The sequence below is a fragment of the Gekko japonicus genome, unplaced genomic scaffold, assembly GCF_001447785.1.
Source record: "Gekko japonicus isolate JY-2015 unplaced genomic scaffold, Gekko_japonicus_V1.1 scaffold64, whole genome shotgun sequence".
Taxonomy (NCBI): domain Eukaryota; kingdom Metazoa; phylum Chordata; class Lepidosauria; order Squamata; family Gekkonidae; genus Gekko; species Gekko japonicus.
The window spans coordinates 1,509,055-1,520,665 of NW_015170277.1; positions in this window are offsets into that span (position 1 = coordinate 1,509,055).

Sequence of the window (11,611 nt, forward strand, 5' to 3'; positions counted from 1 at the left end):
AAGAAAGAACCAGAAATATTACTTTTGGGACTAAAAATGGAAGAGGTCAATGTGGCAAAAAGGACACTGATGTGGTATATGATTACAACTGCCAGAATGACATATGCTCAAAGTTGGAAGCAAGATAAAGTCCCGGAGATTGGAGATTGGATTAAAAAATTACTTTTTATGGTTGAAATGGACAAGATGACAAGAAAACTTAACAATATGGAAGCAGAAGACTTTTTAGCAGATTGGAAAGATTTAAAAGACTATTTAGAGAAGAATCGGGATGTAAGAGACAACTTATTTTGCTTTAACAATTATTGAGTGTTAAAGTTTAACAATATGGAATAAGAAATAGAGAAATTTATATATGAAGAGATTAGTTACATATTGAATTTATAATGATAAAGGGAAGGAAGAAGGAATTTAAGAATTTTGCAGGAGGTTGTAGCACTGTGGGAAGCTATGCGGGGGGGGGAAGGGAGGAGGGTAGGATAAAAAAGGTATTATAAATGTTGATTTTGAGTGATGATATCCTAAATAAGAATTGTTTAAATAAAAAAAAGGAAGGGCGACCTCTAAGGAATACCTGAGCCGGGTTGCAGAAGCAGGTAATATTAAAACCACCGCTCTGAAATGTCCTAGCTCCACTAGGGGTCGCCAGAAGTCATCTTGAGTTCCAGGCTTGCAAGCGTACACACACACACCTCACAAAAAAGAGGGAAAATTTGTGCCAAAGGAAAAACAGGATGTTACTTCATGAGGCCTCGCACTGTCCTCAAGGCGTCTTCAAGTTTCTAGCCACCACAATAAGCAGTATCTTATGTATAAATACATGTAAATGCTAAGTAGGATTAATATGTTGACTTTGACAGCCAGTTTGTTGTCGTGGTTAGGAGCGCGGACTCTGATCTGGGAGAACCAGGTTTGATTCCTCACTTCTCCACAGGCAGCTGCTGGTGTGACCTTGGGTCAGTTACAAGTTCTCTCAGAGCTGTTCTCTCAAGGGCAGTTCTCAAAAGAGCTCCCTCAGACCCACCTCCCTCACAGAGTGTCTGTTGTGGGGAGGGGCAGGGAAAGGAGTTTGTCAGCCGCTCTGAGACTCCTTCAGGTAGTGAAGGGTGGGGTATGACTCCAACCTCCTCCTCCGCCTTCCATTTGAGGGGATGCTTTATTACTGAGATACCCCAAATAGACCTCTCAGAAGCAGCCCAATGGGAAATTCGCTCTTGTGTTCTTAAAATTAAATGGGGCAGACAGAGGGTTTGTATGCATATGCCTCTGTGGATAAATTCCTGGACCTTCCCTTCCCAAAGACCTCATGCAGGAGCAGAAGCGAAAATCAAAACACACCCAACGCAGCAGAACACTGAATTATCACTGACGTAACCTTTTCAAATTCCGGGAGGCGGCCATGTGATGGCAAAACCAGGAGTCCTTGAGAATCTTAAAGGTTCGAGTGCACCTTTTAATGGAAATCAGATATTTAGACTCGGTATATGGAGGCTGCTGTCCATTGGATGCTCAAAGAGAGAGAGGTTATGTTGGGATTGGGGGAAAAAGATTTCACACGAGATTTAACCGTAACTCTGTTAAGAATGCTTTTAATGTGCCGCGAAACCTATCGGCCTGCCTGATCTGGGGCTTTTGCGCGGCCATTAACAGTGCCAAGTTATTGGACCGGCTGCCAGTAGAACTGCCTGACTCCTGCCAAACACTAAACTTCCTAAGCCAGGGATCCCATCTGGGAAACCGTCCAAGCTCCTGAAAGCTCCGCTAACAGTGATGTAGGCTGGTAGCCTCCGTCCCTTCTCAAAGCCAGCTTTGATTTCTGGGACTTTTTGTCAGTCGGCAAACATTTTCAGTTCGACAACTGGAACTGGTTCTTACATCAGTATATAATTTAATTCTCAGCACGGCAAAATCTGTGGATAGTTAAACCCAGAGATTGGAGCCATGAACAGAGAAGACAGCTCTTTCTACAAACCTGAGGAAAGGCCCAGGTTTGCAGAGAAATCTGAAATTGGGGGGGGGGGGATGGAGGTGTAAAAACAACAAATAGAGAAGAGAAGCAACACCTGTAGCTGTAAGAAACAGATGTCCTCTCAGTGGCAATTATGGGGGTTGCTAGGAAACCACAATAGTACTGTTAGCCTTCTAGTTCTGACATATGCTGGTAAAAGGTAGGGGGAGGATTCAGGCCCTCTCCAGGGCTATTTTGGCCTTTGAAGGTGGACTCGTTGGGGCCAGCCCCAGCAGCAACCACCCAATGACTTAATATCGCACAACTTGCATGTCTCATCCAGGACTAGCTGCTTGCTACTGTTCAGCAGCAGACACAAAAGCCAGTGTGATGTAGTGGTTAGTTTCAGACTACTTTCTGGAAGATCCGCTCTACCATGGAAGCTCACTGAGTGACCTTGGGCCAGTAACACACAGTTCTCAGCCTAACCTACCCCACAGGGTTGTTGTGAGGATACAATGGAGGGGAGGAAGATGACATAAGCTGCTTTAGGTCCCCACCGTGGAGAAGGGTGAGGTGGAAATGAAGTAAATAAATAATAAATACAGCTAAAGATAGGGGGGACAGATAAAAGATAGGTTGGTTAGTAGGTGGGTGGGGAGGGAGGGAGGGAGGGAGGGAGAGGGAAATACAGGGGAAAGTGAGGTGCCCCTACAAGTCCTTGAGGGTTCTCCACCAGGCAACTCGGCCCAGCAGCTGGCACCCACCACGCAACTGGACCACAGTTTTCCTGCAGAAAAGCTGCCAGGGGGAGGGAGTGGAGGAGGAAAAGCTGAAGACAGGGAGGAAGATAAAGGTGGGTAGGTTGATGGGTGGGAAGGAAAGAAGGAAACAGGAAAAAGGAGAGAGGCCATGGGGTCTTTCAGGGAAAGGGAAGAGGAAATAGCGTGGGGGAGGCTGAGATTACATTCCCCCTCCCCGTCCACAACTCCTCGCTGGTCTCCTGCTTGTCTCATTTAAAGTCTGTCCTAAAAGTGTTCAGGTATTAAGCATGAGGTAGCAGAGCGGGAAGCTACCTGCAGGTAAGAAAATCTTGCGGTGTTGCCATTTCTGTAACTTTAAATCCAAATATACAATAAAGGGTAAAATCAAACAAACAAAATTACTCGTGCCTTACCTCTTCAAGCAGCAAGTAGTTCCAGGGGCAGTCCTTACCCTTTGGGGGAAAGGCAACTGGAACCAAATGGCATGCTTGTAATATCTGCAGTATTTACAAACGCGACACCAACGGAATACAGGTGGAGGTGAAGAGGTGTGCACACGGGGAAGCTGATCTGCTACCCCACATCAGATTCCCAGACAGAGGGATCCTGCACCCCCAAAGGAGCCAGCTCAAAGCTGTCCATCTGTCTTCTGTCTCTTTCTGCCAGACTAACAACTGCTGTTTCTTCCCACACGCACCTCTGCCCTTTCCCTCAGCTGAGAGGAGGCTAGATTCCTCAAGCTCGAACAGATATTTGAACAAAGCCATTAGAAAGTTTTTGGGCAGGAACGCACAGGAACGGAGTTCCAGCTGGCTCCCGAGTTGGCCACACCCAGAAGGAACTCATTAGCATAATAGGCCACACCCAGCAGCAGAAACTCATTAGGACTGGCTACATTAGGGGTGTGTGGCCTAACATGCAAAGGAGTTCCTGCTACAAAAAAAGGCCCTGGGTTTTGACAACAGACAAGGCAAACAGAATAACAAGCAAAAGGTGGGTGTGTCTGGATGACCACACTTCTGCGAACATGGGGTGTGTGGCCTAATATGCTAATGAGCTGTGCTGTCAGGGGTGTGTCCTAATAAGCAAATAAATTTCTGCTGTTGGGTATGGCCTATTTTGTTAATGAGTTCCTGCTGGGCTTTTTCTACAAAAAAAGCCCTGGAAACCACTGTTGAATTATCCCCCACTGAGGAAACATCCGCCGTCTTGAAAGAACATTACCATTTTTTTTTGTCAGAGTCCAAAGGGCCTCGCCTTCCTGGTCTGCTGTGGTCAAAAGGTCCCGCAGTATTCAAAGGATGCTTCCACACATTTTCCTCTGCCTCTGCTTCCAAATGAGGGCACGGGTGTTGAACTCATTTGTTATGAGGCCCAGATCTGACATAAATGAGACCTTGTTGGGCCAGGCCACATGTGTCATAAAATGTTATGCCAGGTAGCAGAGATATAAACTTTATAAAGGACACAAACACAAAGGGTTTTTTTTACTTAAAATAAAAACGTGCTTAAAACATTAGCACTCTTGCAATGTTTTGTTTACTTAACAGTGTCTGATAACTGACACCTCTTGCTCTGAATTATTGCATCAAAGTGTCTGTGCTGTTGTAATCTTGAGTATGCTGTTCAGGTGTGTATCTGTAAGCTGCAAACCTACGGTGACGCAGCAGCAGCAGAACTGGAAGAAGAAGCAGAAGACAGCCAGTTTCACTGCGGGCCTGATAGAAGCCCTCCGGGGGCTTGATCTAGCCCCTGGGCCGCATGGTTGACACCCCTGGTTCAGAACATCCACATGAGACCATCTTCTAATTGCCCTCAGCACAATCTCAGTCAAGCCTAGGTTACTATGATATTTTCTGAAAGAATTCAGCCTGAGCACATTAGAGGGCTTTTAAAAAATGTTGTGCTATAGCACTATAGCATTATAGAGCCATAGCAGTTTTTTTAAAACAAAAAATATCTCCAGTGGCATGGCAGGGAAAATTGGTGGGTGGGCTGAAGGGCACTGGCGCTGACGTGGGGAGGATCTTTGAAAATGTTGCTATAGCGCTAATGCTACAGTGCTATCACGTTTTTTAAAGCCCTCTGAGGCTGCCGTGGGGGGAACTGCAGGGCAAATGGCAGCTAATGGAAGAAAGTATGGCAAAAAAAATTCCTGTGAGGATGCTCCATTGCCAATGCAGAAGCAGCTATCAATGCAGAACAGGGAATTTTGACTGCGTGTAAGCAGTCAATGATTTGATTGTTTGGTGGAGTGGTTCAGTGTCCGGACTCTAATCTGGGAGAACCGGGTTTGATTCCCCACTCCCCCACTTGCAGCTGCTGGATGACCTTGGGTAAGCCACAGTTCTGACCAGAGCTGTCCTTGAAAGAGCAGTCCTCAAAAGAGCTCTCTCAGCCCCACCTACCTCACAGGGTGTCTGTTGTGGGGAGGGGAAGGGAAAGGAGTTTGTAAGCTACTCTGAGACTCTGAGTATACACACTCTTGAGTATAAATCCAATCTCCTCCTTCTCCTCCTCCTCCTCCTCCTTCTTGTGGCACAAGCTTTCAAGGGCCAGAGCCTACTTTGGTGACAGGGTTTGACTTCAGCCCCCTTGATACCAAACCCACTCACATTGGCCAGACATCAATCTCACAACAACAACATACAAAGTGGCATAAAAACAATGCAAAGCAGATCCAGAACAAAGTGTCATCAAAAAGCTATCAGCTATATTGGTGGTGGAAAGTACCATCCAATTGCAGCCGACATAAGAACATAAGAGAACATAAGAACATAAGAGAAGCCAAGGTTGGATTCAGGCCAATGGCCCATTCAGTCCAACACTCTGTATCACACAGTGGCCAGAAATACCAGTGCCATCAGGAGGTCCACCAGTGGGGCCAGGACATTAGAAGCCCTCCCACCGTTGACCCCCCCAAGCACCAAGAAGACAGAGCATCACTTGCCCCAGAGCCCCTAGCTATACCTTACGGCAACCCTGTAGGGTTTTCAAGACATGCGACAATCCAAGGTGGCTTGCCCTTGCCTGCCTCTGCGTTACGACCCTGGACTTCCCTGGTGGTCTCCCATCCAAATCCTAGTTGGATATTACTTGATGCTGTCCAGTGACAGTGCTTGCATAAGCTGCTAACCCGTCTTCAGAAGACAGGGGTGCAATTTTATATTGCAACCTACTTGTTAGGGATAATTAAGGCTCAATGTTTACTCAACCTGTTAAATAATTTTAAAAGGCTTCAGTTGCTTTAAAACAAACAAAACCCAGTTACTCAGGCAACAGAGTTAAACAGGCAAGTAAGAAGTTTGACTACTTTGCAAAAAACAAACAAACAACCCAGGTGGTAAGCTTCATAAAAAAAGAAACTTTCTCCCTGCCTTTGGCCAGCAGTGGATGCCTCTTCTGAGACGTGGCCCACCGGGATATGTTTTATTGATTTATTGACATTATTCATAGTCCGCCTTTCTCACTGGGACTCAAGATGGATTATTTATTTATTTAGACTTATATCCCACCTTGCCTGACGGGAGGCTCAAGGCGGTGTACAGTGGGTTAAAAACTACAATAAAACACAGATAAAATTCCACAGACAATTCCAAACAATAATATACAGAGTGCAGATTAAGTGCAGACGGCCATCGTTGTGAGATGGTCCAGTATAACTAGACCAGTATCCCCGGTTGTTCGTAATGCCGGTAACATGTGGGCCATGATAGATCAATTTGTTGTAGCTCGTTCATCAGTGGCGGCTCCTAATCAAAGGCCTGGTGGAAGAGCTCCGTTTTACAGGCCCTGCGGAACTGTAGAAGGTCCCACAGGGCCCTGATGTCCTCCGGGAGCTAATTCCACCAGTGTGGAGCCGCCAGAGAAGGCCCTAGATCTGGTGGTGGCCAATCTGGCATCTTTTGGACCGGGAAGAGTCAGGCGGTTTTGGGTCCCCAACCTCAGTGCTCTCTGGGGAACATGTGGGGAAAGGCGGTCCCTCAGGTAGGCAGGCAGGCCCCCAGCCGTATAGGGCTTTAAAGGTCAAAACCAGCACCTTGAAGCGAATCCGGTATGCTATTGGCAACCAGTGCAATGCCTTCAGCACAGGCTGGATGTGCTCTCGAGTGGAGAGGCCCATCAACAGCCCGGCTGCCGCATTTTGCATTCGCTGCAGCTTACACGGAGTGAGCCAATACAATCAATAAGATGGGACATTCAATAAACAATGAAATAGGATTTGGGTCAAAGATCCATCCTGGAGTCCAAAAACAGAACTGAAACAGAGCACAAGTGTCAACATGACATGTTAAATTATGTAAGACTGCACAACGGGAACCAAACCACAGCAAACTATACACAGTAGTGCAGACCACAGTTCCCAATAATATTTATTTACAATAATTTATCCAATATGTGTCTGTTATGTCTTAAGTTAATAAAGCAATGTTTAGCTTAAGCATAAGTTCTAGTAAAACAAGCGGTGTTTGGATTAAAGAACTGGCCAATCAGAGAAGCCTATGTTTTCGGCGGGAACCACTCTCATAGGTTCCAAGCCCTGTGTTTCTATTGGTTGTTATCTGTTTGTTGGGTGTGGTTTACCCCTGTTCAAATCATATATAAGTCAGTCTGGTTCTATGCTGTTCTGTCTTGTGCTGCTATGAGCTGAATAAACATGAATCGCTTGTTTAAGAGCTGCCTCGATATCCATAATAGTGTCCATCACGCAAAACAGAGTAGACATGCTTTCCCGACTCACATGCGAATTTGTACAGATCTATAAGAGAACAGATGACTGGCCTGAAGTCACCCGATGAATTTCATGACTAAACGGGATTCGAATCTGAGTCTCCCTGTCCATCCCCTGCCTCTTTTGCCAAAATATAAAGTGAAAGCAGGCATCTCCCATTTCTAGCTCAAAATACAATAAGAAGTGTCACATGCAGCACTGATAGATAAGAACTTTTGTTCCTTACATAAAAGTGTTTTATTTTTTGCTCAGGCGATCGGAGCCAATGAGTCACCCAATGTTCTTGGTTTGGATACGATCACTTTTGCATGGGCAGGTATCATTATTCTCCCCCCCTCCCCAAATTGCACACATGGGGGGTGATTGGCACATGGGCTGCCTCCTCACAAGCCAAATGGCACTTAAAAAAAATAACAGAGGGCAGGTCCTTCTGTGACCAGGGAACTTGGTTTGCAAGTCCATTAAAGCACTTCTCGGTGCATGTTGGAGGAAGAAAAATAGGGCCAGCGGATAGTTTAATGATGGATTTCATGATGTAAACATCCGTCACTAACGGCAATGAAACTTCCAACGTGCCTTCCGCACAGAGCATTAAAGAGCTATTAAATTCACCATTAGTAGCACCGCAGGCGTCTCGTCCGGAGACGTTAATAGCAACTGCATTGACTGTCTCAGCCGCCCGCTGGCAATGTATTGTTTTCAGGGATATTAGCAGGGCACTTAACAGCGATACCGGCCTTGTGTTTCAGCTCCCAAAGAAAGCCATGATCCAAACCACTTCACTGGGCAAGGTTCCGCTATTGGGGACTCAATTAACTCAGTTTGTCCCAAGAGAATACTTTGGTCAATAAAACCAGGGGGGAGTTGGAACGAGGATGCAAGAACGTGCTACTATTCACATCGACTGTTGCCAGCTGCTTAAAGTAGGGCCAATCCCATTAGTGAGGTTAACAGCCTCTGGGGCAGAGTGGCTAAGAGGACAAGCAAAGATTCAGGAGGTCCCTGGGTCAAACTATGCATCGGTCCCAAGCTCAGTAGATCAGGGGTGTCGAACTCATTTGTTATGAGGGTCGGATCTGACCTTGTTGGCCCGGGCCATGTGTGCCATAAAATGCAATGCTGGGTAGCGGAGATATAAACTTTATAAAGGACAGAAACACAAAGATTTTTTGTTACTTAAAATAAAAACATGCTTAAAGCATTACCTCTGTGATCTGCAAACTTACTTTTGCTTTATTGATATTCACCACACAAATCTGATGCTCAGGGTTCTGAGTCTAGGACCCAGGTTAAAACATGAGATGGCTGAGCGATTAAGAGAGTCTGGCGAAGCAAGCTATGATGCAGCAGCAGCAGAACTGGAAGCAGGAGATGGCCAGTTCCACTGAGGGTCTAATGGAAGCCCTCCGGGGGGGGGCCTGATCCGGCCCCCGGGCCGCATGCTTGACATCCCTGCAGTAGATGGACGTAGGCACTCTCAGCTCCCGTGTGCAAAATGACAATCACAAGGCGTACACCGAGCTTTAATCTCTTTGCCAAGCAGTGCGGGAATTGCTACTGCTGAGAGCACAACACGGATCATCCAGCAAAGCAGGAAAGCATGCATGCACAACGGCATTTCAGTCTGAGGCAAACGTGCCGGTCTTGGAAGACACGTACAGGAACAGCGTTAGGAAGGGGTGTGGACTGAAACAGAACAGACCACACGTGAAGCAACCGGTTTGCAGGAGTCACGTTCCCTTGAATAAAACGGAGTGAGAACAGTCGCAAGTCTGGTCAGGAGAATGCCGTGGAAGTGTAGAGACTGCGTTCTAAAATTAAGTGTGTCCTAATTAAAGTCTATTAATATGCTGGCCAGGCTTTCCCAGAGTTGTAGGGCAATGCTTTTAAGTATAGCACTGGCATATTTTCACATGTTAAAATTCCAGCTCTGCTATCTTTTTTTTTAAAAAACCCATCTTGTGAACAAGAAATGGATCAGAGGGGATATTCAGATGAATTCCTAATGGCCGGGAATACCAAGGGCAGGAGCAAGTGTCCTTCCCCTCCTTCACGGCTCCAAATGCACCATTTTGCTTTCTCCCATGGAACAGTTTCTATTCACCCTTATGATGAATGGCTGCACTTTGAGATACTGTTATGACGGAAGCCAGGCCACCTCCCTCACCCACCTGCAGACAGCTGCCCATCCCTCACTAAGAGAGGACCTTCCCTGGAGTTTTTGCAAAGCTTATCCTTCCAGACGCAGTCATGAAGCATTACCTAATGGCTCTGTTCTTTCTTTTAAAAGCACAGAGCTGATTGGAGCTTTCCCTCCCCGTAGAAAACATGACTGCCCACCTGCTTAAAGGAAGCAACTTTGATCTACCAAGTCAGTAGAAGAGTTAGTCCAATAATGGCTTAGTGTAATGGTCAGAGTACTGGATTAAAACATTGAGAGACCCAGGTCTGAATTCCACTCATGCCATGGAAATTTACTGGGCGACCTTGGGGGTCACACTTTCTAGCCCAACCTACCTCACAGGGTTGTTGTGAGGCTGAAATGGAAGCAATGTGAGAACAATGAAAGCTGCTTTGGGTCTTCATTGGGGAGAAAGGCAACGCATAAATAAAGTGGATAAATTAGGAGCTACTAAGCCAGGGGTGTCAAACATGCAGCCCGGGGGCCAGATGAGGCCCCCAGAGGGCTTCTATCAGGCCCGCAGTGGAACTGGCTGTCTTCTGCTGCTTCTTCCAGTTCTGCTGCTGCTGCGTCATCGTAGTTTTGCAGCTTACAGATACACACCTGAACAGCATACTCAAGACTGCAACAGCACAGACATTTTGATGCAATAATTCAGAGCAAGAGGTGTCAGTTATCAGACACTGTTAAATAAGCAGAATATTGCAAGACTGCTAATGTTTTAAGCATGTTTTTATTTTAAGTAAAAAAAACACCTTTGTGTTTGTGTCCTTTATAAAGTTTATATCTCTACTACCTGGCATTACATTTTATGACACACATGGCCCAGCCCAAGGAGGTCTCATTTATGTCAGATCCGGCCCTCCTAACAAATGAGTTTGACACCCCTGTACTAAGCATTTTAAGGATTTTGTTGACGCTGCTGATGGAAGAACAGGCTGACATGGTATAAAAAAAAGATGCCTTCATTACATTCGGCAGAAGGCACCTTCCCTTTTAGCCAATCTAGCTGTGCTGATCAATACTACTGTAACCTCTGTACTTGGCTGCTGTAGCACACTCTACAAGAAACCACCCTTGAATGCAACTCAGAGCCATTCTGAATACATTACAGCTTGGGTCACGTACGCATGAGATTGCCTTCTACTGAATCATACCGCTGATCCAAATGTCAGTATCATCTACTACGAATGGCGGCAGCTACAGAGGTCTTTTAGATTACTTAACCTTTTGATTGAAAGCGCTATGGATTGAACCTGAGAATATTTGTATATATAGCGAGAGAATCAATACTGCTAAGGAACCTCCATGTACAGAAGCAGTCAGCCCCTGAATCCCAGTGCCAGGAAGCCAAGATTAGGGGAAGATCTTGGCCTCTGTGCTCTGTTGTTGGCCCTCCAGAGGAACTGGTTGGCCGCTGTTGCTGGGCTAGATGGACCACTGGTCTGATCCAGCAGGTCTCTTTGTAACTACTCTGAAAAAAGGAAAAGTTTCTTATTGAGAAGTTTCAGCTGTATGGAACAAATTGCTGAGAGGCAGTTTGGTGTAGTGGTTAAGAGCGGTGGACTCTGATCTGGGAGAACTGGGTTTGATTCCCCACTCTTCCACATGTAACTGCTGGTGACCTTGGGTCAGTCACAGTTCTCTCAGAGCTCTCTCAGCCCCACCTACCTCGCAGGGTGTCTGGTGGGGAGAAGAAGGGAAGGGAACTATAAGCCACTCTGAGACTCCGAGTGAATGGTGGGGTATAAATTCTCTTCTTCTTTGCGAGCCAATTTGGTGTAGTGGTTAAGTGTGCGGACTCTAATCTGGGAGAACTGGGTTTGATTCCCCACGCCTCCACTTGCATCTGCTGGATGACCTTGGGCAAGCCATAGTTCTGGCACAACTGTTCTTGAAAAAGAGCAGTTTCTGTCAGAGCTCTCTCAGCCCCACCTCCCTCACAGGGTGTCTGTTGTGGGAAGGGGAAGGGAAAGGAGTTTGTC